General features: G+C 40.5%; 1 long non-coding RNA gene across 5 annotated transcripts in view; it reads right to left on the bottom strand.

Annotated features, from left to right (window-relative positions):
- Positions 1 to 14,834: 14,834 nt before the first annotated feature.
- Positions 14,835 to 26,304, bottom strand: part of LOC107078085 (uncharacterized) — a 139,631-nt gene continuing 128,161 nt past the window's right edge. For 4 of the 5 annotated variants that reach the window (XR_011190036.1, XR_001479083.2, XR_011190035.1 and 1 more), the window contains 2 exons: positions 21,855 to 21,932; positions 14,835 to 20,623 (listed from right to left, as the gene is read on the bottom strand). This is a non-coding gene — a long non-coding RNA (uncharacterized lncRNA). The remainder of the gene's footprint in view (positions 20,624 to 21,854; positions 21,933 to 26,304) is intronic. The other variant, XR_011190037.1, reaches the window with a different exon arrangement.

A 26,304-nucleotide genomic window follows, 5' to 3' on the forward strand; every position in this document is an offset into this window, starting at 1 on the left:
CCGCAGGAAATGACGACATGACTGACATGTGCTAAGCCACCATGCCCACACACCTCCCGACACACCTATGGCCTCGGCGAATCGCATTGCGCGGCTGGCCGGCGGAATTGCGCCGGCTAACCCCTACCCCCCCAGACACCGAAATTCAAACAGCTTGCCTTGTTGCTCCTACTGCTGGTTACAATCGGGCATTGCTGCCGCTGTCCTGAAACAGCACGGTAGCAGACCCTCGGCTTGAAGAGGGGTGCACGTTGAATTGTCGTTTTTTTTAATCACTTAACGAAGTTCACCCCCCCCAAAAAAAATAAAAAATAAATAGAATATACATAGTAATGTTATTTTTCTACATGAATGTTTTATCTACTTACAAAAGAGAGTGCATTCATTTAGGAAAACAAATGCAGATCTTTAACTCCTCCCTGTCACAGTCCATGGTCCCCACCTGCTTTAAAAAAAACACTATCGTTCCAACCCCCAAAAAGAAAAAAGTGACATGCCTGAATGATTACCGCCCAGTAGCATTAACATCTGTGGTGATGAAATGCCTGGAGAAGCTGGTGTTGTCACACATCAACTCCTCCATCACAGAGTCCCTGGACCCCTTGCAGTTCGCCTACCAGAACAACAGATCAGTGGATGATGCTGTCTCCCTGGCTCTGCAGACAGCCTTGGAACACCTGGACACTAAGAACTCGTACGTGAGAATGCTGTTTGTGGACTACAGTTCAGCATTCAATATTATCATACCCAGTCAACTGGTGACAAAGCTCATGGGATTAGGTCTGTGCAACTCTGTCTGCAACTGGCTTCTGGACTTTCTTATCGAGAGACCACAGCTGGTGCGGATAGGCAATAAAACATCAACACCACTCACCCTGAGCACTGGAACCCCACAAGGCTGCTGTCTGAGTCCAAGGTTGTACTCCCTATTCACTCACGACTGCACAGCAAGACACAGCAACAACCGCATCATTAAGTTTGCACATGACACCACTATAATAGGACTGATCAGTGATGATGATGAGTCCACTTACAGGAATGAAGTTGTACAGCTGCTTAGGTGGTGTCATAGCAATAACCTGGACTTGAACATAAAGAAAACGAAAGAGCTAATAGTGGAGTTTCGGAGACACAAGCCATACACTCACAGCCTACTCAGTATTGATGGAACGGAAGTGGAAACAGTCACCAGCTTTAGGTTTTTGGGAATTCACATCTCTAAAGATCTAACCTGGACTGTGAGCATGCCTCAAGCGATGGGGGATGCCAATACATGTGTTGGTGAACTTCTACCGCTGCACCATCGAGAGCATCCTCACCAACGGGATCACCGTGTGGTATGGCAACACCTCTTCGCGAGAAAGAAAGGCACTGCAGAGAATGGTCAATATGGCCCAGAAGATCATCGGCTGCGGTCTCACCGAGATTAAACAGCTCTATGAGGACCGCTGCCGTGGTAGAATTCTGGCCATCACAGAGGACAGTCACCACCCCGGGCATGAGCTCTTCACCCCACTGCCCTCAGGCAAGAGATATAAGAGCATACGGACACTTACCACTAGATTCTTCAATAGCTTCAATCCACAAGCAGTGAGACTGGCGAACACATTTAGCCATCCCCCTCGGACCACACCTACAGTACACCATCACCATCTACCTCTTTATGATTTCTTATCTGTTGCACATCTCCAGTCATTGTTTACACGTCTGTATTGTTTACATTCAAACTGTCTACATGTTTACTTGCACATTGTCTGTTTGTTTGTTTGTACATTGTCTTGATGCACTGTTTGCACTTTGTTTTGTTTTTTACACTTGTTTTACAATCGAGAGACTTTCTGCAAGTAAGAATTCCATTGTACCAGTACCGGTAACATATGGCAATTAAGTTCAAGTTCAAGTTCAAGATGACTGTATCGTAACCTGTCTGATGTTTGGCATAAGACGCTTCCTTATGAATTAAATTGATTTTAAAAAATCTGGATACCTGCCTAAATGGATATAGCTAATTAAAAATTAACACGATGGTTGACTGAAAACGGTTTGGTACAAATTAACAGAGCCCTTCTTAGTACACCAGCAGCCATACCCACTGAAGCTAAGCAGGCGTGAGCCTGGTCAGTACCTGGATGGGAGACCTCCTGGGAAAAACTAAGGTTGCTGCTGGGAGAGGTGTTAGTGGGGCCAGCAGGGGGAGCTCACCCTGTGGTCTATGTGGGTCCTAATGCCCCAGTATAGTGACGGGGACACTATACTGTAAACAGGCGCCGTCCTTCGGATGAGACGTAAAACAGAGGTCTGACTCTCTGTGGTCATTAAAAATACCAGGGCGTTTCTCGAAAAGAGTAGGGGTGTAACCCTGGTGTCCTGGCCAAATTTCCCATTGGTCCTTACCAATCATGGCCTCCTAATAATCCCCATCTATGAATTGGCTACATTACTCTGCTCTCTTCCCCACGGATAGCTGATGTGTGGTGAGCTTTCTGGCGCACTATGGCTGCCGTCGCATCATCCAGGTGGATGCTGAACATTGGTGGTGGTGAAGGGGAGTGTCCATTACCTGGAAAGCGCTTTGAGTGGAGTGTCCAGAAAAGCACTATATAAGTGTAAGCAATTATTATTATTATTATTATATCACCCTGCAACTCACAACTGGTAACCCACTAAAGCTAAGCAGGTGTGAGCCTGGTCAGTATCTGGATGGGAACCTCCTGGGAAAAACTAAGGTTGCTGCTGGAAGAGGTGTTAGTGGGGCCAGCAGGGGGTGCTCACCCTGCAGTCCATGTGGGTCCTAATGCTGTAAACAGGCACCGTCCTTCAGATGAGACGTAAAAAACTGAGGTCCTGACTCTCTGTGGTCATTAAAAATCCCAGGGTGTTTCTCGAAAAGAGTAGGGGTGTAACCCCGGCGTCCTGGCCTAATTTCCCATTGGCCTTTACCAATCATGGCCTCCTAATAATCCCCATCTATGAATTGGCTACATTAGGTGAGCATTCTGGCGCATCATCCAGGTGGGGCTGCACATTGGTGGTGGTGGAGGGAGTCCTACCTGTAAAGTGGAGGTAATGGAGTGTCCAGAAAAGCGGAATAAGTGTAAGCGATTATTATTACACCAATACTTAAAGTATAACCATGTACTGTATGCAAACAAACCAAATAATCTCATGTTCTACACAGTTTCTACAGAATAAACATTAAAGTTAAGATTGAAAAGAAGCTTAAAATCTGTAGCAAGCTTCATACTGTAGATTTATTTAAAACAGAAAACAGCCCAGCCACAACTAGTAAACCATGAGCCCAGTAGATTAATTATTTTTTTGTGGGCCATAGGCGTTCGTCTTCTGCAAATATTGCGAGGTTTAAATCAAAATCGTTGTTTTTTAATTGGCCGTGTAGTGGGGCTGTTTGTGAGTTATCCAGGGGAGAGTTATCCATTCTCTTTTCAGGGAACGTAACCGTGTCACTTTGGTTTTTTAACTGTTTCCTAAACGGTTCCTAAAATGAAAAGCAAAAAAAAAACCACACAGTCTGCAATGCCCTCCAGTTAATTCCCGTCCATTAATGGAATTAAAAAAAAAAAAAACAGGCAGGCTGATCCTTCTACAACTGTTATAATTTAAAAAAAAACAGTAGCTTTCAGAATTATAAAAATCTTTGAAACAAAAGTTTCACTTGCCATGGCGTCCATTCAATTTTCTATTACAATAACCACCACAATTAGGTTTTTACGTCCTACAGCATTTAACCAGAAACTTTTATACAAATAAAAGAGCACCTCTCCAAGTTCTGTCCAAATTTCAAATGAGGTCGCTGCCCATTTTTTTGAATTTGCAAAGTATTACACAATTCTTCGTCTGGATACCAGCAGATTTACCGTTCAACAGAGGTCTGTTACGAAATTAACTGATGTGACGACTCCATTTGGCTTTCTTATTGAGGTGCAGCACTGATGTACTGATGGTAACAGTCCAACGGCAAAAAAATAATAATTGTGTAATCAATGGTAAAGGTGGGTAAAATATCATCGTGATTCTGCAGAGTCCTTTTGTAGAATTACAGGAATGTAATCATGAGACTTTTGACGTTATGGTATTACTATTTGTTCTCAGAAAAATGACAATAATCACAGTTGGAATTTGCCAGTTGTGCTCTGGGTGGCCGTTAAACTCTCCTGTGCTTGGAGCAGACATCAGACAAACAACACCAAAAGCAGCCAGGTAAAACTGCAAACGAGTAAATAACATAACATTAAATATTTGATGTTATATGAACAGCATTTGTGACAATCTTGCCCTTATAACGATGTCTGTCAGATGGTTAAAGAACAGGTGAGTACTGCAGCATGCTAAGTCAGTTTTGACTGTTGAATCAGGACAGACTCTCAGCTGCAAGTCCTGAAATAAGTCTAGGATTTAGAGGAAGTGACCTCACCAAAGGCACAGGTTTTAACCTTCATAGTACATTGAACAGTAAACACTTTTCAAGGATAAGCCTAACTACTAAACATTCTGTTCCAACATTAAAACAAAGTATAATTTCACAATGACACGCCTGTGACAGCACCAATAGTTATTTCAGATTTCAGCTGATGCTGAGATGCCAAGTTCACAATGGTAAAGCAGGTTTTTTTTAGGTAATATTCTTTTCACATAACGTCCACCCATCCATTTTTTAACCTCTTTATCCAGTAATGAGTTGCGGGGGATCTGGAGTCTATCCCAGCATGCAATGGGCCGAGGCAGAGTACCAACAGATCGCCAGTCCATCACAGGACACGCACGCAACTCAAACCAGGACCAATTTTCCCAGAAGCGAATTAACCTGCCAGTATGTCTTTGGATTGTAGAAGCAAACCAGAGCACCCAGGGGAGACCCACACAAACCCAGGGAGAACATGCGAACTCCACACAGACAGCACATGTCAGGAAACAGGATAGTCCAGGATAGACTCTGGGCCACCCCTGGACTATCATTAAAAGATCTCTACAATGTACCTTTTGTTTTATTTGCTTTCAAATAGCTGTGCCTCATGCCTCACACTGCAGCCAGAATGTCGCAAAACCATGATAACACACACAAGAAAATTCCCCATATTCCTTTTATTGCATTCAGTTTCCTGTTTTTTTCCTATATATATATACACTGTATACACACAGTATATTAAGCACATACTAATTCCGGAATGCAAGCATCATGTGTCTAATGACTAAGAATGGTTCATGATGTCACGTCCTGAACAAACCCCAGTATAAATACCATAATGAGCTTTTTGTTCTCATATTCATCTTTCTGGGTTTCTCCTTCACCTTCACAGCAGCCCCTTCTTGAAATTCTTGCTCTGCATGGAGGTCCCCAGCCTCCTGTCCTGTGACCAGGGGGCTGGATCTCAGCCAGGCGGGTTAAAACCAAAGTTCCTGATTGCAAACACCTCACTAAACATGCCTCAATGCACTCGCTGGCTGGCTGGTGTTAATTAAGGGGCAATTAAAGGGTTCAGCAGATTCACGTGTGCATCAACAAATGGGGTCACGTAGCACCCGACAGCGGAAGGGAGGACCCTGTGCGTGGCTATACTGGTAGTCTCTTGTGGTTCGGTGCCAAATCGAGGGACGAAGTCGTCATTTTGGACTCAAAAGCCAGGAAGGTACCGAGGTGGCAAAGTACTAAAACGGGAGGCGACGTCGTAGTCCAGGACGTGAGCGAAGAGTCGAATACCGGGAGAGTAGTAATCATTTGTGGGGAATAGAGACGTGTGAGGGTTTAAATAGTGAGGAGTTAATTGGTGAGTGGGTGTTTAGGGAGAGTAAATCTCCTGGAAATGCGGGAGCGCCTGTATGCCTTCGTGCGGTTCGTGAAAAAAGGATTGTTCTAAACGGAGAACAGAAGGTGGGAAAGGATTGTGTAGCCACTGAGAGCTGCGAGTAAGTAGATACCCACTTAACCTAAAGCCAAATCAAATGCAAGAGTCAGAGCTTTATAAACAAAGCCTTTAAAACCCAAAGAATTCGTTTTGTTATCTCATACCTCGCATAGGGAAAACAAGCTCATCATCTCCACTGGTCCTTTATGCAAACGGTAGTGTATATCCATCATTTAACATCATTCAAAAATATCATTAAGTTAACAAGCAATAATCCGAATAAAAAGTAATAGTGTTGTTGTTTTTTTCAGAGAAACTGAAATGACACTGGGCTGTTGATGTGAGTGATCTACAGTATAAGCTGAAAAAAACATTACGTTGGAGTTTACAGGTCATTTTTACAAAACATACAATTCTTGAATATTCTGCTAGAGAAGTGTGAATACCGTTGATTCCGCTTAGAGTGTACATTCTTCAAGTGTAGGGTCAGCTTTAATATGTTCAATTTTGTGGGACAAAAATTATTCCTTCCCTATAATGAACTTCCATCACATTCAGGGTGTAGTCCTGCTTCCTTGTCTGTTCCGAACTGTTGTTGTGACCCTTACCAGGAATAGGCATCTCTTCTTAATAAGAATGGATAAATATCAGGAATAAATGTTCTATTAGATTTCCTTAAAGCTTAACCTGTTTAAGTCCATGTGTGTGCATAACACTTTGCTTACCGCTGACACCTTTTAATCTTACAGCAGCTCAATGGCTGTCAGGGAGCTTGGCTTGTGGAGTGAATTCCCCATTTAAGTTTAGCAAAGAAGCACAAGGTAAAATGTGTTTTGTGTGAGACCGCGTGTTGTACCAAAGGCAGGAGAATAAGAATTGGATTGTGCTGTGATTAAATTAGCAATGTATTTAAGTTACAACAAAAATAGCGTTCAGCAGGTTAGAATTACACGTAGTTGCTAATATAAATTCATTGACTTTTCACAGACTCTGCAACATATATTGGGATTTACAGAATGTACGTAACTTCTTGAACTGTTACTTCCTAGTAATTCTTGAAGGTGAGGGGCATTTTGTGGATGGTCATTTGTAAAATTGTGGCGTTCTTTACAGTTCTTCGCATTCCTAAAAAATGCAATGAGTTTGTGTTTCCCAAAAAAGCAATAGTCCTATGTCTCACTTGTAATAAAATCATTAACCAATACAAGAATTACCTAGATTCCAGGTAAATGAAGTTCTTTCACCTTTCACATAACTGTTACAGTAAGACCTACAGTATCATTCTACCTGAATATTTACTGTAGGGTCTCAATCTACAATCAAGCTTAAGTGCATACATTTTATTTTCTCACAACAATCTCTCACAACAATCAAAACTTTATTTCACAAAAAGTGAAAATAGTTAGCATACAGATTTTCATATTGTAAGGCAATATAATAAAACAGCAGAATAAATTATGTGATTTTAATGTTCTTTATCTGTGTGCCTGGGTAATTATTACATTGTTCACTTCTATCACTATTGATTGATAAACCACTTGCTTTTTACTGTGCATCAGTAAATTGTAAATACGTTCTGAAAAACTGAATATTTATGAAAAACGTCAAGGAAATGACATTATATAAACAGAAGGATATACAAACCACAAGTAAAATGATCAAACAAAACTACTGGAAGAACTGGAAGGGTCTGTGTGGGTTATTAGTGATAAACAGTAGAACAGGAATTACAGCTTCAGCCTCCAGTTGTAAGAGCACAAGAGATAATTCCAGAAAAAAAAAACTCAGTTTGCTATAAAGGTAGTAGAGTACAGGGGAAATTTATTTAAAAGAATCTTGTGTATTGCTAATTTTGATGAAGGCTACCTGTATGTGATGGTAGTTGCTGGTTTTTCTTACTATCTTACTTTCTATTTAATTTGAAGAGATTAATAAATATAGCAACATTTCAAGATAATATCCTTGCTGCAAGACTCGTCAGGCAGATGAGATGACCATCGACGGGCAGAGAAGACATATTTTTGTCAGTGAAGGACGATGCCAGATTAGGGTTGACCAAATAAGTAAACAAACTTGAATACCTGTTACTCAGTACCTGAAGGTGTTTGTGTTGAAGAATGATCAAAACGTGTGAGGATATGGTTTCAAAGTACTCACAAAAAAGACCGCATTTTTTGACATACAGTATGTGACATTAGTTCTGTTTTTCACGTTTGAAAATCTGGCTTGCAGTATAGCCTAACACCCACGAGGGGCCGCTGTAGGACCTCTAATTACTTTTAAATAGTCACACCAGGAGTGACAGATGTAATTTAAAGTTAAGAAATTCAAGTTCTACAATGTGTGGCAATAGGCTTAATTCGGTATTTGAAGGTTGGGCACTGCAGTTGGGTTGAATTGGTCGAGAAAGCAAGCTTTCTTTAGCAACCATGCGTTTTTTGTAGACTAGCTATGTCCCATTTTTTGTTTTGTATTAAAGTAGTCTCAGCTTTAATGGATATCTTTCAATAAATAAGAATTATAGACTCTATTATAGCACCTCGCACCTTTTTATCTTCACCAAATATTTGTTACACACCATTTAGCTAAAAACAGACATTCTCAAAATAGTGCCATAATTGAGTTCTCAGGGTGTTCAAAAGATTAGCAATTCTGCTGTATGCCAAAGTGAACAAAAGATGGCGCTCCAAACTTGTTTTGACTGAGATAAAAGTGCACAGAGGATTAACAGAGAGACTGCTGGGAAGGACGGTCTAGTAATGTAATTGACGTGTTAACAGAGCGATTCAAAGAAAAGTTTTTATTTGAGTTTATTTGTCATGAAAACACTTTTTGGCATTTTCCAATTCAGAATTCTGTGTGTGTTTTGTTTTCTAAGCTATTGGTTTCTTCATGGACCGTTGTGCATAGTCACAGCTACACCAGGATGAATATTTATTCAGTGTTACCTAGTTTTTGGGGAAAAAAAAAGTTTCCAAAATTATCTCTCTAACTGAACTGTATTTGCATGCAGATATTTTTTCCTCGTGGGCAAGAGCTTGAAAAACTTTATACTGATTTCCAAAAAAACCCATGTAAATTATGTAAACAACAAAACGTATAAAATAGTTTTAAATTTATTTTACAAATGAGGGGTGAAAATTGTGAAAATCAAGATTTGACCAAGCGGTTTAGTCAACATAATTATTCATAACCCCCAATTTGTAAGTAATTTCTAGCGAGTTCAAACACCCAAAAGTTATTCTTGTCAGCGAGTGGCTTACTTCTCTGCAAAATGGTTGATGTTGAGCTAGAACTAGCACGACTCTGGACTTCATTGAAGCCGCGTTCACCCAGCGTTTCATTCTTTGTTATTAATGGTAAAGACACTTGCAAGCTGTGGCGGGTTTCAGGCTGAGAAAGTCCAGACCGAATCTCACCTGGAGCGGCAGAACTAAAATTTCAGTTCTTGGGGCAGATTCTAATAATGATCGAAATGAGCTGAAAAACATAAGGGGGCAGCAGCAGGCTTACTGCTTTGGCTTTAACTCACCTGGCTATAGAACTGACAGCACTGGTCAGAGATCAGCTCTGTCACAACCTCCCCCTCATCTGTAAGTAATGAGCCAGGGAAGCAGCTGCAGAGATGATGTTGGGGTGAAGGAAGGGGAGTTGGAATAGATGAGCATAATGCCCTGTTCAGCCGGGTAGCTCTGATACACAAGGAAGAGGAAGTGTGACATTACAATTTGACTCTGCCCAAGCGGTTGAACACTAAAACCATGTTTCAGGGGCTAAATCGGCCCAAAAAGCAGATGCAGGAATATACCATTAATAGAGTAGTGTGTAGTCTCAGTTCACTATGGCCTGCAAATTTAAAATCAATAAAAGGCCAGAACAGGGCATTCAGCCCATCAGAAGTAAGTGACTGTCAGACCCCTCGGTTTAGTACTTTACTATCCTACACTAATTTCCTACAAGAACGCTTAAAGCAAGTGTGGGAGTTTGTGTGATTTATTTTGCTTGGGGTTGAAGAAACAAAACCCCCCTCAGAATGCCACCTAGAATTTTGTTCAAAGGAGCCAACTTCTGACCTAAAACACAAAGACTTTAGGTTTGAGTCCTTCAGTTAATCAGATAAGTTAAAAAATGTTCAAACACCCAGAATTAGATCGCACGGATGTCATCAACGGGCTGAAATGAATTTTGAAATGAAATGAACTGGGGCGTCCAATTTTACCCTTTGGATTACCACTTTCCTTTGAAATTGTAGGACTCTCCTCAAGTTTTCTCATCATCCTGACCTGCCCACAGCGTCACAGATAGAAATGATTGCACGGAGTGCAGCTGTGAGATTTTTAAATTCAGGTAGTCCGGGTCACTGTATATAAAAGCCTGAATTACCTTCTTGCTGTCTATGAAATTCATGACCATTATAATAAACCATGATATCCTCGAGGAACTACTTACCTTCTCACAGGTAAACACACTCCACCTCAACTTGAGTATTACTTGAGAAATGACTGTGCCTACTGAATTAAGTTATGGTTTCACAAACTCTAATTGCCACAAATCCAGGATTACCTGATATTGATTTCAGTAAACAAGTTATGCACTGAAGAATTTCTGTCCTGCAGCTGCTTCTCAAACCTGTTTGACAATGAACGTTCCAGTTTACCACTTCAAACCACATGGAATTTTCTATTTCCCATTTGTTATTTCATTCTTTGGAGTAATTTTATGATGGCTCTCAAGGATGTGTTGCGGTGAGCTATTTCCCCTTTTCCACTCATTCTGGGTAATCTGGAAATATGTCATAACTACAAGATCTTGTCATTTTCATATTGAGTGACAACTCCCTTCACAGTGCAGGGCAGCCTCATGTTGAGAAATTCCACTCAGAGAATGTACATTTGAAGACTTTAATGCTTTTGAATATAGAGGTCTACCATATTCCATCTGTAACACATGGAATTGACATAAAAATCCACTTTGGGGGAAGCCAGATGAAATGTGGTCTTGCTTTTCCCCATCTATAAATTGGCTACATCACTATGTTCTCCTCCCCACTGATAGCTGATGTGTGGTGAGGGTTCTGGCACACTATGGCTGGCGTCGCATCATCAAGGTGGATGCTGCCTTGGTGGTGGTCGAGGGGAGTCCTCATTACCTGTAATACGCTTTGAGTGGAGTGTCCAGAAAAAGCGCTATATAAGTGTTAGCAATTATTATTATTGAAGACATTCTTCTTAATACCGTTGAAACACAATGGCCTGTGTGATACTTTGTCGTGTGCCTCCATCCATAAATTTCAAAACAGGAGCCCGAGAGGCTAGTTTTCTGAATTCACTCTCAGCTCTCCAGCACCGTAGATGCAATGTGAACACTGCCTACTGGTTGTTTAAGTGATGTGCACGATTTAAAGTACACAAGACCTGCACAGACAGCAGTGCAACCTCTACCCTCTGGCAGGACACCCCCGCAAATTAATAATTGCTCCAGGCTTTTAGAAAACGAGTCTTTGCTGGAGATCGCCAAAGACTACGAGGACACATGGAAATGTTTAGGATTCAGGAGTTTCACAACTGGTTTCCCATAGGGAACGGAGCATTTTCCATTGCCACGACACTTACTCTCCAGCTGCATTAGATTTAGTATTTTAGCATTCATGGGATTTTTAAAGGGTACAATGAAACAAAAACAGGGACAGATGTATCACAGTCCTTTTCTCTCTTTGAGTCGGGGCTTCAGAGATTGGTTACTGCTCAGGTGAATTTCAGTTTTCTATTTCTGCAAGCCCCCTCCAGAAGTTCTGGAGGTGTTCTGACACTCCCGCAGGACAATGGAAGACCGGACAGGACGACAGTAGATTCACAAAAGCATGACTTCGAGAGCACAATGTTGACATCCATCTTGCTCTGGCCATCTTTTCTGTCCAATGGAAACATCCATCCAATTTTTTAACTGCTTCTTCCAGCTCAAGGTCTGGGGGAGCTGGGGTCTATCCCAGCGAGCAATGGGCACAAGGCGGGATCCAACCTGGACAGAACATCAGTCCACTGCAGGGCACACATGGCCAATTTTCCTTCTACTATGTTTTTTCAATACATGGAGAATGTAAAAACTCCACATGGATAGCACCCCAGGAACTGAACCCAGGGCCTCTGACCTGCACATCAGCAATGCCATCCACTGCACCACTGAGCCATTCCAACATAACATCTTTGGGACTAACCCATCACTGCCATCAACAGAAGATCTGCTCAATCACATCTATTCCGCTCAAGAGTGGGATTTCTTGTGTGCGTCTATATTCTTTTTTTAGATATATTTATTCTTTTACATGTGCACATTAGTGTTTTTCTCTTTAGATTCTTGATATATGCTAGTTATTAGTATGGTGGAGCTCTGAGTTGAATAATTTCAATATAAGCATATAGATCTGTCTAGAATGATCATCTTCAAGGTAATGCTTGATGTTAAGTACAATGTTATGTGCAGTATATTTTGTTGGTAATATGTCATCCTTACTTTGGCCATTTATAGTCCTTGAATCAGTGCAAGTACTGAGGGGTGATTTCTGTATGTCTGAAACTTGTTTTTAGTGTTGTGAAGGTGTCTTCTTTTCATCTATAGAACATGGAGCGTGTCCATACACATCCATTCCAGTCAGATGGAGAAAAGCTAATATAGCGCTTGTAATTTAGTACAATAAATGCAGGTGCACCCAAACATAGTCCCAACAAGTTGCAGCATGCTTGGAACCCAAGAGAACTAGCCTTTTAGCCAATACGCATAAGCATGTACAGTATCTCCTACAGTAGCTTTCTTGCCCTGGGTCTCCGTGGATTTCAGAATAAGATTTAGATCGTGGCTCATCTTGAAGGGCTTGAAATCTTTGGCTCCTGCCTAAGTACGCAAACTGTTAACCCCATATAAAATTTTTTTGCGCTTTCCAGATTCTGGAGAGATTCTGGTCTTCTTTCAGTTTACAATATGGGGCGACTAGGAGCCTTTGGTTTATGTCCCAGCCCGTACCAGATCTCTCCAGTCAGCCAGTGCTCAGTTCCCCATCTTAAACTCACTTTCATGTTCTACCTTTTCAGATCTGATGAATTTGTGTATATCCGTCTTTGATTTTTATTTTTTTTATATACGGTAGCTTATTGAGATGATGTACAATGAAAGCCACTATATAAAATAAAGGTTAATAAAAGTAACTAGTTCCTCTGGAAGGAAACCTCAGATTGCCTAGAAATGAGACTGCTAATGAGCCACACATACACACTTGGTTGTATTATACATCGATAATAATGGTCATAATGGATCCGCAAATTTAGATCTGGAGAAGCTGATCCTATCTGGTGTGCTTTTGGGAAATGAGATGATAATAATGATCTTTAAAGTCATTACCATCTACTTGACCTGTCCTCTTGATTTTAGACAACACAGCTGAAGACAGGGATTATGATATGGTTCTGCAAGAGCCTTCCAGTATAACACAAGTAATAAATTTAAATTGCCAGCTCTTTCTCTTCACCATACAGCAGCACGACAGATTTGATAGAACCCTTCGAGAAGCAGTTCGGTCAGGCCTTCTCATTAATAAGCTACTAGCACCCAGATGAGCAGGAGGGATTGAGAGGCCTCCTTGCCCCTTTTCTGTTTCTTATACAGGATTTGTCGCTTCATGCAATTTAAGTTCTTATTTGCAGCGTTGTCTTATTGTTTACACACTCTCTGTGGCTCCCCTGCTGTTGTCTTGGCCTGGAACAGAAGCTTCCAAGCAAGCAAGCAATCTGACGTTCCAACAACAACTCGTTCTGGAAAGAGAACTAGAAAGTCCACAGGAGCTGAAGAAAATGACTGTTGCCACAGTTATACGAACTTGAATAATGAATCCCTGGTCTCCGAACAACTGAGTCCACGCAGGCACAGTACCAGAGCATTAGGCAAAATGCATAAAAATACAGCTGTACAATAAAAAGCAGCCAGTGTTACAGCGATAAAACCAAACTTTAAAGTCACTGCCATCTACTATACGTGTTCTCTTGATTTTAGAGGCAATGATTAGCATTTAAGTGGAATATTCCTTTTAATATAGATCTCCATTAAAGTACATTTAATATGGCAAATATTTAGAACAGTTGTCAGTCTTGAGTTTCCCTCTTATCCATGTGTATCCAACATTAAAACCTTTCTTTCCCAAAGCTTTTTTTTCCCCTCACAATAGGCGTATTTCAGTAAAAGTGAACACAGTAGCAGTATTTTCACAAACTGTAGCTACTGGCACATAAATCATAGATTCCTGCTCTTTATTTTGAAGAGCACAATCTGGTGTTAAGAGAATGTCTTGAAATAGAGATAACGGTGTTCTTCAAATTAAGATTTAAACTAGTTACCTCCTTAGAACATACAAACATTTACCATTTCTGAAAGTACAAATGCTACATATAGTAACAATGAAACACTGAATTATCCTGCAAAATGTGTGTTTGGGTAATAGTTAAGGCAGATAAAAGTAGCTGCGTATTTTTAAGTTCAACACAAACTATTTAAGAACAACACAAACTGTTAGTAATAAGTTTGCATTCACCATAAGGTGTTTGGTAACATTTTATATTTTTATTTAAGTTAATATACAGTATTAGTTTTGACTGCACCACAAAAATGGCTGGCCTATAGCAAATACCACTGCATAAAGGTGTTACTTTTTTTAACTATTTATTTTATGATTTTACAAAGGTTACTTCTACATCATCTTGGAAGGGTAGTAATTCTATGACATATTTAATATGCACTTGGCAAAATATGGTTTTACTGTGCAGATTTCCTATATTCTGTTAAAAATCCTATTCTCCGAGTGCTGCTTTAAGTTGTGAAACTCCTTTATTTTTACACCAGTACTGTCAAGTAATGTGGTGAATGGGGGAAAAAAATGAAATGAGAGTAACAAAGTAAAGAAGAAATGGAAAAAAAATGAAACAAAAACCATTGAGCAGCAGTTCTGTTTATTATATACTGTATTTACGTCCTGCAATATACAAGTAAGCAAAAGAGCAGCTCTAGACGATGAGCAATGCTGTGAACTAGATAGCAACATTAACTAAGTATAAACTGAACTTTCTTACTCTCTAAATAAAAGAATAATGAAGCTTATTAACATCACTTTATGACTTCTCTACTGGTCTTTCTTAAATTAGACGATTCTAATCTGAATGTATAAAAAAAACCTTTACCAACCTCAATGATGCTCTGGTGTACACAAAAAAGTTAGGCATGTTTTTGGAAGGTTCTGTTTTCTGGAAGGGCTGAAAACTGAAGACCTGAGGTCAATACATTCTTGTCTCCAGTGCTGTATTGCTGCCCTTCAGGGAAGGCAGTAGGTTGTATAGTTATCTCCTGAAGGGGCAAAATCACTACCCTGAAACCACACAACCTACTACCTCAGCCTGTGAGAACATCAGCTAGATCAGGGTCAGACAGGACTGTGCCATTGGGTGGAAAATGATGCAACGAGACGGGCTAGTGTCTTTCCGCTGATATCGCAGTTGGATCTTCTACATCTTGATATAGCAGATAAAACAAAACAGCAATCATGAAGACAAACCGATCTCCGCACGAGTGGTTAAACATAGACATGGGCTATAAAACAAGATGAGCCTTGACCTTCTCACAACAAGGTATCGACACTGCTCACATGTTCTTATCATTTATTATTTCATGACACCAAGAGGTCCACTTAGAGGGTATCTTCTTCCAGCGCTGAAATTACAGCCACTTCAGGAAAGACAGTAGATTGTATAGTTATCTGACAGGAAGGGTGTAACCCCAAAACTATACAACCTACTACCTCACCCCAAAGGACAGTCTTTTTCTGATCAGCAGTCAGATCAGGCTTGAACTTCAATGCCCACTTCCTGACAGGAAGACACGATGGTCACCACGGAGTTGAATGCGAAGCAAGACAGGAGGGGAAAAGACCCCCCCCAAAATCCAGTAGCCTTTGTTTTTTTTTCTCCTACCAGAGAAGAAACACAGACTCTGTCTTCTACATTTGTAACGGTAAAAAAAAAGTTACAAGTCTCTTCAACTCAAAATTAAGTATGGAGCAGAAACCACATTAAGGCGAAGCTTATCTTTCTGCCAGGTTCTCTGGACAGTTAAATTTCCACCTGCACCTGCAACAGGGAAACAAAACAGGCACTATTATAATTAGCAAACATTTCAGTTACCATCTAAAAAAGATGCAATGGACAACATCGTACCATTTAACCTAATAATGTGAAGTAAAAAGATTGTTATTAGGAAATAAAGACTCCAGTAGTAATGTGCTGGCAACAAAATCTCTAAAGTGAGATGTCTGCCACTAAGCCCAACATCATGCTAACAGGAAACCAGAAAAAAAGGAAGTTTAATTGTATAAGATCCCTGTACATCACAAATCCACACTTTACATCCCTGGAAATGTGACAATGACCGCATGTGTGCTGTATTCAGTTGGTCCAAATACAAAATCTAATCACAATGTTATTATATTGAAACTCCACATGAAGGGAATTTAATTGGGAAAGCCAGCCCAATTTAAACTGTAATTTACAGTACATACAGTACAATGGATTCAAAAGATTTATTTCCAGAAGAACTGATATTTTGAGTATGCCAAGGCAGCAGAAGTTAAAATACAGCAAAGGGACTGGATTATAACGGCACACTTCATAAGTCTGTTGACTTTTAAATCTTACATTTGCTAAAGATTTTGTTAACAATCCTTGCCTTTTGAGACACGATATTAAATACCTGTAATGCACCAGTAGATCTCATGTTTTAATGCGTGTTCGTAGAATATAAGTTCTGCACAAGCTTTTTCAAGTATAAACATCGATGGACATTAAATATATGCAAATGTTTTATTATTGTTGTTGCTTGCTTTTGTTGTGTTTATTTAAACTTTAATTAAGCATTGGAAAGAAACAGAAAAGTACAACACTTTGCTCAACTTTTTACTATTTTATTATAACTATATAATTGTTTCTTAAATAAATGTAGTCATATTTCCGAGGGACTTTGAGAAGTTAATTATATATTTTGCGTTCATTATTCTGTTAGAGGATCTAACTGAACTACAGCATATACTGTAGTGTAATTCCTTCCAGACAGCTTTGAGAGCGATTCCTTAATTGTGAATCTGTTGTTATCCATCCATCCATTTTCTAACTGATTTCAAACTAATTTTTATCTAGTTCTAACCTATTCTACTGTATAAATGTACCATAAGATAACATTCTGCTTTTATACTTTTAGACTTCAAGGAAGCATACTCTTCCAATGCTTTGTAAAAGGAGATGCTGACCCAAGTTTTTTTTTTGTTTTCCTTCAGCTGAAGGTCCTGTGGGAAAACAGCAGCAGCTTCTCTGACACGAAAGGCTACATTCGCGGGATCTGTTTTCCATTTGTACATCAGCTGTTTCTTTCTGAATTTTAAAAAAAGGGATGAGGTGTGTGGGTGGGGGCTTCTCCTTTTGAAAGCTTTTTTTTTCTCCCTCTCTCTCCACGAAAGGGGCCACCCGGTTGCTTGTGATGGAGGGGACGTTAATCCAAGCGTGGGGCCCCCCTGTGGAAAATGACTGACAGGCAAAACGCGCCGGCAACAAACTCACCGAAGAGGACACAAGCGGCCCCCCAGAGCTGCATTACACAAGACAATACCCACGCACCTTGAGCTCTTCGGCCACATGTGTGGTGTTTCACTTCTGCTCTTAATGAGTCTCATCTGCGCACTTACACGAAAAGAACTAAGTACTTGCAGGCCGCGAAAGCGAGAAAGTCTTTTATTATTCCAGCGCTTCGCCAAAGTCGGCCGTCATCTGCAAGCTCGGAGGTATCTGGAAGCAGGAGAGCACTGGTTTCCAGATAACTTGCCTGCTCCTCAGCACATCCTGGATAAGCTGTCCACAACACAGGAGCTTCGGGACTCTCTGCACTTACAAACGACAAGTCTAAAGACCCAAGCAAAAAAGAGTAACCAAATGTGACACACAAAACGAGCTAAAACCCATGTTGAGGACATCAATCTCGTCATTATTTTTTAAGGCCAGGGCTTCCTAACTCTGGTTCTTGGGACTACAATGTCTTTTGAGTTTTCTACTAAAATCCTTGACTGAACCTTAAAATGTTAATTTTCAGACCTTGGACCTAAACCAGTTAAACTGTGACCAAACTGATCCTGGAAGTCAATTTATACAGGTTACACTCTGTGTGTTTTCCTAATTTCTTAATGCAATGATATGTCCTTAATTTGGGAACTTTTCAATTTATTAATGGAATTATCTGTCATATCTGTAATTGTCTAGCGAATCACACTGTTAATGTTGCTTTTCAGCGGTCATCAACACTTCATTTTTAAAAAAAAAAGTCGATTAGGACAATAATAGTTGCATTTTAATGAAATAGCATTTTAATAAGCTTAAGAGATTTATAGTTAATTACAAGAATCCATCCATGATCTAACCGCTTTATCCAAAAGAGGGTCTTGTGGGAGCCGGAGTCTGTCCCAGCAAGCAATGGGTGCAAGGCAGGGTACACTCTGGACAGGACGCCAGTCCATCACAGGGTAGACGCACACACACTCACACCAGGACCAATTTGCCCAGAATACACTTAGCCTACTAGTATGTCTTTGGACTGCAGGAGGAAACCAGAGCACCAAGAGGAAACCCACAAGAACACGAGCAGAACATGCAAACTCCTCACAGACAGGACTCCGGGAATTGAACCCAGGGCCCCAGTGCTGCGAAGAAACAATGCTGACCATTGCACTTCCTTGCCTTCCTAAAGTCTGCTTATTGGAAAAAATTGAAAACAGTTGCAAAAATCCAGAAGTCCAATATTCATTTAAATCCCTGAACCCGTGGAGAGCCAAAGCAAGCAGGTGGAACTATTCTGCTCTGTGAGCATTGTCTGCTGTCTTACACCAAGTCCAGGCTACATACGTCACTGCATGCAGTTTCTCAACTGAAGATGAATGCCTCAACAAGTTTCAGCAGCAAAACACGAAGCAGAGGACATGAGAGGAAAACTTAGGGAGAACAAGCTTAAAACCGAGAACAGTCTGCACTTTTTTCGTTTTACACTTTGAGTTATAGGAGCTTCGGACAAGTAACCATGCCATCTTGTTAAGAGCTGATAACCCCGCTGCCTTTAAGAAATACCTGGATGAGATCCCAGGATTAATAGGCTACGTACAACGAAATGATCTAGATGGGCTGAGTGAAACTTTGTTTTTGAAACGTTTCTTACAGTATGTTCTTTTTTATGTTTGCTTCTAAGAGCCTGGGAAATCAGATGGTCTTTTTTTCATGCTTTTTACCGAAGATTTGAAATGCAGTAAAGCGATGAGCACCTTCGAATATGTGCTTCTCGTCCACTAATGATTACAGGGATGCATTAACACTGGAAAATGATTCAGGTTTTTAACTAAGCCACTTGCAAAAACTCAAGACATTTTTATTTTGTGCTGCTGACACAAAAGAACATTTTGGTCGTGAAAAAAAATCCCATTTTAATTTCCATTAGCCCTTTTGTATAGGGTTAGCACATTAGCTTCTGTATACATGTTTCTGTGCAATTACTGCAAATGTCTTTGCAGATATCAAGCATGGTAAAGGAGAAAAGACAATGCTTTAATTAACAAGCAGGCTTTTTAACTTTTAAATGAAAAAAAAAAAATCACGCTCATTCATCGCTCACTGCAAAATGTGATGAGTAGTGGTCCTGAATCTGGGATTCTGGGATTCGGACCACAGGATTCTGGGATTGAATCCCAGTTAGACCACCGCCGGTGTACAGTATGTCTGAGCAAGGAACTTCACTGAGATGTATCCAGTAAATCTGTCGCTGTACAGGTGCTACCCAGGTTAACATTCCTAAATGAGAATCCGTTCTTAATGAACTCGTGTAGTAAATAAAGCATAAAAACGAACCATTCCATTCCAAGCACGGCTCCGTCTGAGCGCTCCAAAAATGTTTTTTTTTAAATATTTTAACGCCGACTAACTTCCACAAGGACAGGCAGTTTGGCCTCTTGCGCAGGTCCAGGCAAAGACGAGCACTGTTGTAACCCCTACTCTTCCACTCTCACTGCTAGGCGTAACCCTATCGCACCCGACAAGTCGAGAACACCCAGACTTACTGTTTGAGTCCGCATCTGCTGAAACATTTAGCAGATCTAGTTCTAGCAGGAGGCTGGGTGTAAGGCAGAAGGCAGATCTATTGTTAGTACTCAATGGAGTGCTTGATTCTCTTTTTACATTATTAATGGGATCATTGCTTAAAGCTCCCATAGGTGGATGTCGCAGAGAAATTAAGTTATCTCCCAGCATGCTGACAGAAGCATTCTTTCCTCCTGACAGGAGCTTGTAAAGTTTATCCCCATATAATGATGCACCTATTTTTTTTTTGGGGGGGGGGATTTACTGCAATGCAACTTTAACTAACAGCGGTTCTGACTATTTGTTGTACCTGTGAGGCAGGTACAACTGACAGATAAAAAAGCTTCTGGTGGCTCAACAACGGTAAAATGGTATTTAGAGCGATTAAGAAACAAAAACATGCCACAGCTTGGCAATACCTCCTCGGGAGCAGACGTTTTGAACTGAGCCGCGGTCTAGCGGGATCGAAAAATCCAGGACAGGAACGTTTTGAAGCGACATTCCTGGAGCAAACGACTTGACTCGGACAAAAACAAACCTGAGCGCGTTCAGTCAAGTCATGTAGATGGTGACCTGAAATATAAACAAAACAAACAAACATAAAAATGCGCTCTTGACTGTTCTGGCAAAACTCTTTTTGGCGCTATTCATTTTATATCTAGAAAATGAAAACTGACTTTACAGCCGCAAGCTTCACTTCCGCTGCAAGAAAAATATAAGAACTATGACACAGCTGCTTCAAATATGGCATTCAAGCGAACTGATTAAACACTTTTTTTGTACTTCTCCAGAAAGAAACGCAACTCAACAGCCTCACATTAATTTGGAAAAAACAAATTGTTACAATATTTTCCACCTTGGTTTTGTAATAAAAACACTGTATAATTAATAGCTTTATATACCAACAGCTGCAAGCTGTATGCAATATATTATGAATCTATTTATCATGCAGGCAACGCGGTGAGGGAAAGAGAAATCTCTGTTAAAAGCTGATACCTCACAGCCTTTGCTAAGACCTATGCTTAACTGACAAGCTCTGGGCTGGCCAGCAGTATCTGCTGACAGTACTACAATAAATCTGGCACACTTGTGGTTTTTTTTAAAGGGGTGACAGGCAAGGGGCTGTGGTTTGGGCCGTGAGTTGCTCCTGGGAACAGGCCTGAGTGTGGTAGACCACAAGATTTGTCAGCTCCTTATAAAGGTGAGCAAGACAATTGTGGTAAGTGTGATTAATAAGAAAACATGCGAATCCAGCTGCCTGACTGAAAGAAGCATTCGTAGCTACAGCAGAAAGAGAAGCCGACAAGGGACCTCCCAATATGGGCTGAAGTTGCTTTTAATAGAGCAATTGAAGGAACGACAACGTCACATTAAAATTTTATGCATTATTTTAAGGCCACATTATCTACATTATCTCCCCCGATTTCAGTTTCCTTGAGGAACAATGTTGTTCCTCAAGCCCCATGTTCTTGTTTGATTTTTCTTGGCAGTTTTTGGCGACATTGAACTGCTTTCTCCCACAAAAATGTCTCCTTTGAGCATGTTCTAACTAAACAATCAATAGTAATTTAACAAAAGGAGACCAGGTGGAGAGATTCTTTTGCGAGCAACTGTAGTTTGTGAAAACGTTTCCTTATTAGTAGTAGGTTGGCAGGAGGGAGACATTTTGGGTGAGACTGTTAACAGGAGATTTTGGATGTATATATAAATAATTATACTTCATAGAGATCTTCTTTCTCCTTTATGGAAGCATTATGTATTTGAGTTCATTTCAACATGCGCTGTCATTGAAAGGTATTCCTACCTTATTACTGCAAAAGCTCCTGGCTGTTGTCATGGCAATCCTTGGAAAGCTACAGTCCAAGCCTTCATCCTCAAAACTCTTTAAAAACAAAGTCAAAAAGAGAGTGTTTGGTCAGTCTTTCATAGATTTCCAATCCGCTAAGAAGTAGGCTGCTAAAAACATTCCCATAATGACAATGTTACACATCAACCAGCAGTTATATATATATATTATTTTGAAAATTGGATACAGTATTCAATGGCTTATTAGCAGCTTCTGTAAATGACTAAACAGAACAGATGGTGTCAGAAATTCTGAGAACAGACTACTTTACAACCCCTGAGACATTCTTGACTCCCATTAAAACAACAACAATAATGCTCAGAAACTGAAGTGCTGCTCTAAACCTCATACATTTTGTACCGCATCTAAGCTATAAACCAATGTGCATCATGCACATATGAAAATATTAGAACTGTTATGGGCAGACCTGGAAAAACTGGATCATGTCAGGGCAGCTGACAGTTTCAAATTCTTTCAGCATTTGTAAGATTCCAGCTCAATTTAAGATGAGGTGCGTTTAGGATCTACACACTTCTTTTTTTTTTTTTACAAGCTCGCAAAAAGCTGTAAGGTGTACAATTTTGCATTTTTTTTGGTGTAAAATGGCACAACGCGTCTGCAACGGCCAGTGGTCGAAGCCGACACTCGTCCTTGGAGAAGTGGCTGGATCAGATTTTGGGCTCGACTCCGCTTATCTTACGTTCCCCAGTTCCTGTTTCTTGCTCTGTTTTAAAAGTGGCCGCCGGCCACAAAAACGTGTCCTGTGAGACATGGAGAGAAGGGGTTCCGATATGCTTTCCGTCATGTAATTTGCACCAGCGCACTGCGTGCTTCAGCTGGGGTCTCCTATATTTAACTCTTCCTTCACACATCACCAACACCAGCCAGCGTACCGCGCCGTCCTGCAGACGTGCAGCAGGAATTCTAGACAGATACGCACACCGTTTAAAAAGGGAAGCAGAGCTTCTCAGCTGGGTTAACTCACAGGCATGAGCATCTATTTATATCTCGGCCAGCGCTAACAAGGTCCTGTTCTTTACACCGCCTGGTAACAAGGTCTGTGGATATTTTGGTCAAAGTCAGACGGGGCGACCTCATTTTAACCTCTGAACTGATCTGCCTCTTTGCTGTCTGGGGCTCAGAAAAGGACCCTCCTTTGGCGATGTGATCAACATGCCATTCCGCGCTCACAGATTAATTTCCCTTCAGCTTCCTTTGAGATAAACTTAGCCAACCATGCATCTCAAAACAAGTTCTGCATTCAGTCTGCAATCTTAAAAAAATCGCAGCCGCAATTAGAATTTACAATGATGTATGCTAGGATTATTAACAATTTACTAAAAGCCTCCATGACTCTGTTCTTCTTTTTATCATTAGAACAACTTATCATTAGTTCAGCTTACTTTGGGTGAGATGAAGCCAGACTTGTGGTTAAGCAATCTTTAATTCACATCCATCTGACTTAATACCATGTCACTTTTGTTTTTAATTTTCTTTTTGGAGGACAGGGGGAGGGTTATGTGGGGGCTGCTAAATTTGCTTCCTTATCCATTTAACCAGTCGTTTTCCTAAGTGCGTTGTTTTACTTAATGAGGCTGAGACAGCAGTACCTTCTTCTGTGCCTTAAGCCTCACAGGGAAAAGGCGCCAACGCATCAATTATTAAGAGGAAAACTGCACTGGCTCTAAAAAAAAGTTTTGGATATACACAAAATGCACAGTTGATTTAGTGAGAGCACTGTACCGACAATGAAAACATTCCTTGTTTAATGTACTTTTCATCGCTGTTCAATTGCCTTCTTTATCTTGGACACAATGAAGAGTTACAGTACACGTATGTTAAGAACATCAATAATTTACTCAAAGCCTCCATTAGTGTTTTTGCTATTACAACTTGGACTGCAATTAGCACAGCTTAGCTGTGCTGAGAAGAACGCTTGTTGTTCGGCAACGTTTAATTCACATTTAATTCACAATTTTCAAAAACGTGATCCCAACTATTTACAGTAAACTATACATGAGCAGCCAAAGCGAAATGTTGCAGTAGCTACACCTTTTGCATTTAGCAATAAAAAAAATAATTGGCTTGTTGTAAGATGATCCTCACTATGTCATTGACATAATTTGTTCCTCTCTGCACACCCATACAGGTGAAAGGTTACTTAAGGTGTTACAAAATTTAGATCTCTGAGTTAAGAACCTACAGTGAGCCCATTCAGCCCATCTGGCCTATTTGATAGTTAACAGCTGGTGTGAGGATCTTATCCGACTGTATCTTGAAAGGAGACAGCTCATCAGCTTCAACAACACAGTTGGGCAGCTTGTTCCACACTCCCACCACCCTCTGTGTAAAGAAGAGGTTCCTGTCCTGACTGGAGGATCCTATCCAGCTGTGTCTTGAGAGAAGCCTGGGTATTGGCTTCAACAACATGGCTGGGCAGGTTGTCCCACCCTCCCACCGCCCTTGGGGTAAAGAGATGTCTTCTGTTCTCGGTTTTAAATGCCCTTCCGTGTTGTTTCCACAAAGTTTAACTGTGAGTTTAAAACAACATGGCTCAAATTTCAGTAGACCACTGACATAGAACTGCGTTTCTCCCATTTAGTGGATGAAACAGAATCAGACAGAGTGTATGAGACAGCTCACAGAAACGAGCATGTGAGTAAAAACTGTGTTTTTAAATAGGTGGCCAGTCATGACATTAATGATGCATATTTATGCAAGTCAGAATAATCAGTATAGCATCCTCACCCTGCACTGACAGAGGACACTACATTGGAGTCAGAAGGGATTCTAATTTATGACAGTCTTATTCAGTTAGTATGACGTACAGTAGCTAGGAGGCTTTTCATATTTCAGCTTGCTACAAGAAGTCAACAGGTACAACGTGTGGCAGAAAAACACTGTGAAAGAAAAGATTACCAAAATGTTAAGAAAATGCTGTACAGAGAAAAAAAACAATAACATAACAGAATCAACTGGACACATTCTACAGTATACACTCATAGAGCGCATACAGTATATTATAGTGTGCATATCCTAATGAAGGCTTTAATGCAGAAACATTGACCCGTATTAAATAATATATTATGGAATATATAGTGTGCGATCAATTGATCCAGCTTTAGAAAAATAGCACCAGCCACATTTAATCCATTAGGTTTACATTTGTGATATGGTTGTGTCGAGCTTTCCATCACTAAAAAATAATCCAGAGCAATACTAAAATGAAAAATCGAAGGAGTTTCACGGCAAGCCTGACAGTGTGATCAATTCATTCCCCCCACCCCCCAAAAAAAAGGCAAAAATATTAAAATCTTACTTCAGAAAAAAAAGCTGTTCCACCCAAAATGAAATGTTAGAGGACTCTTTAAATTATGAAGGGGATAGGAACCCAAAGTGGGCCGAAACTCTTATCAGGACGCAAGAGCACTTGAGCAAAAAATCCAGAACAAGATGGCAGAGAGCTTTGCCGGTCAGATGGGCAGGCCCCGAGAGGGAGAGACTTCTCACTGTGCTTCCCGTCACCTCCCAAACACTCCCAGGAAGATCCATTACTAGCTGACATACAATATTAAGGTGACCGAAATCCCGCAGTCTCCGAGTGAGAACCAAGCAAACATCGTCAAATAATTCCTGTACAACCGGAGCATTCTTCCATGATTATTCTTTACAATTCGTTCAGTAATCCCGGTGATCCATTTTGGCAGCAAATCTTTTCAATTCTAGCTGAAGGCATGTTCTACTTTGAATCCTTAATATTTGCCACCCCAGCAGCACATCTACAGTATGTTGCATTAAGAGTGCACATTGTTTCATGTAGTTGAACTAAAACTATATGCAGACGTACGACAACTACCCTGAAATATTCAGAGAAAGGCTTGCAGTGAGGGGTAAGACTACTCAGCACAGTGGCTTTGTTCCTTAGTCTAGACATTTTTATGCGAACATCAAAAACTCAGTAAATTCATTCACCACATTTCTTTGACACTGGAAGCAAAAAATATAGACATGCCAGAGAAAAGTAATAATTCCCTGAATTCGCAAGAAGTGGACCGTTTTGTAGACTATTTTCTCTTATTTTCCTCCCTTATCTCAATTCTACAAATAATCCAATGAATGTCTTGCACCTATTTCGTAAAACAGAGAATAGATATTGGCTTACACAACGCTGCATGAAAGTCTCCTGTCCACCTCATAACCTGGCTGTGGAAAAGATGACCAGTGCTTTGTCAATAAGTATTACTTCATCCTACCTGCTGAATAAAGATAAATATGAACTAATAAGTATATCTACGTATAACACACAGCAATGAGATCGCTGGTTGGAATCCTGCTAACTAGAAGTATCACTAAAAGGATAGCTAAGCACTGCTATGGAGTTTCAGTGGTGTCATTAAGAGAAACAGAA

Source organism: Lepisosteus oculatus, chromosome 7 (assembly GCF_040954835.1).
Source record: "Lepisosteus oculatus isolate fLepOcu1 chromosome 7, fLepOcu1.hap2, whole genome shotgun sequence".
Lineage (NCBI taxonomy): Eukaryota > Metazoa > Chordata > Actinopteri > Semionotiformes > Lepisosteidae > Lepisosteus > Lepisosteus oculatus.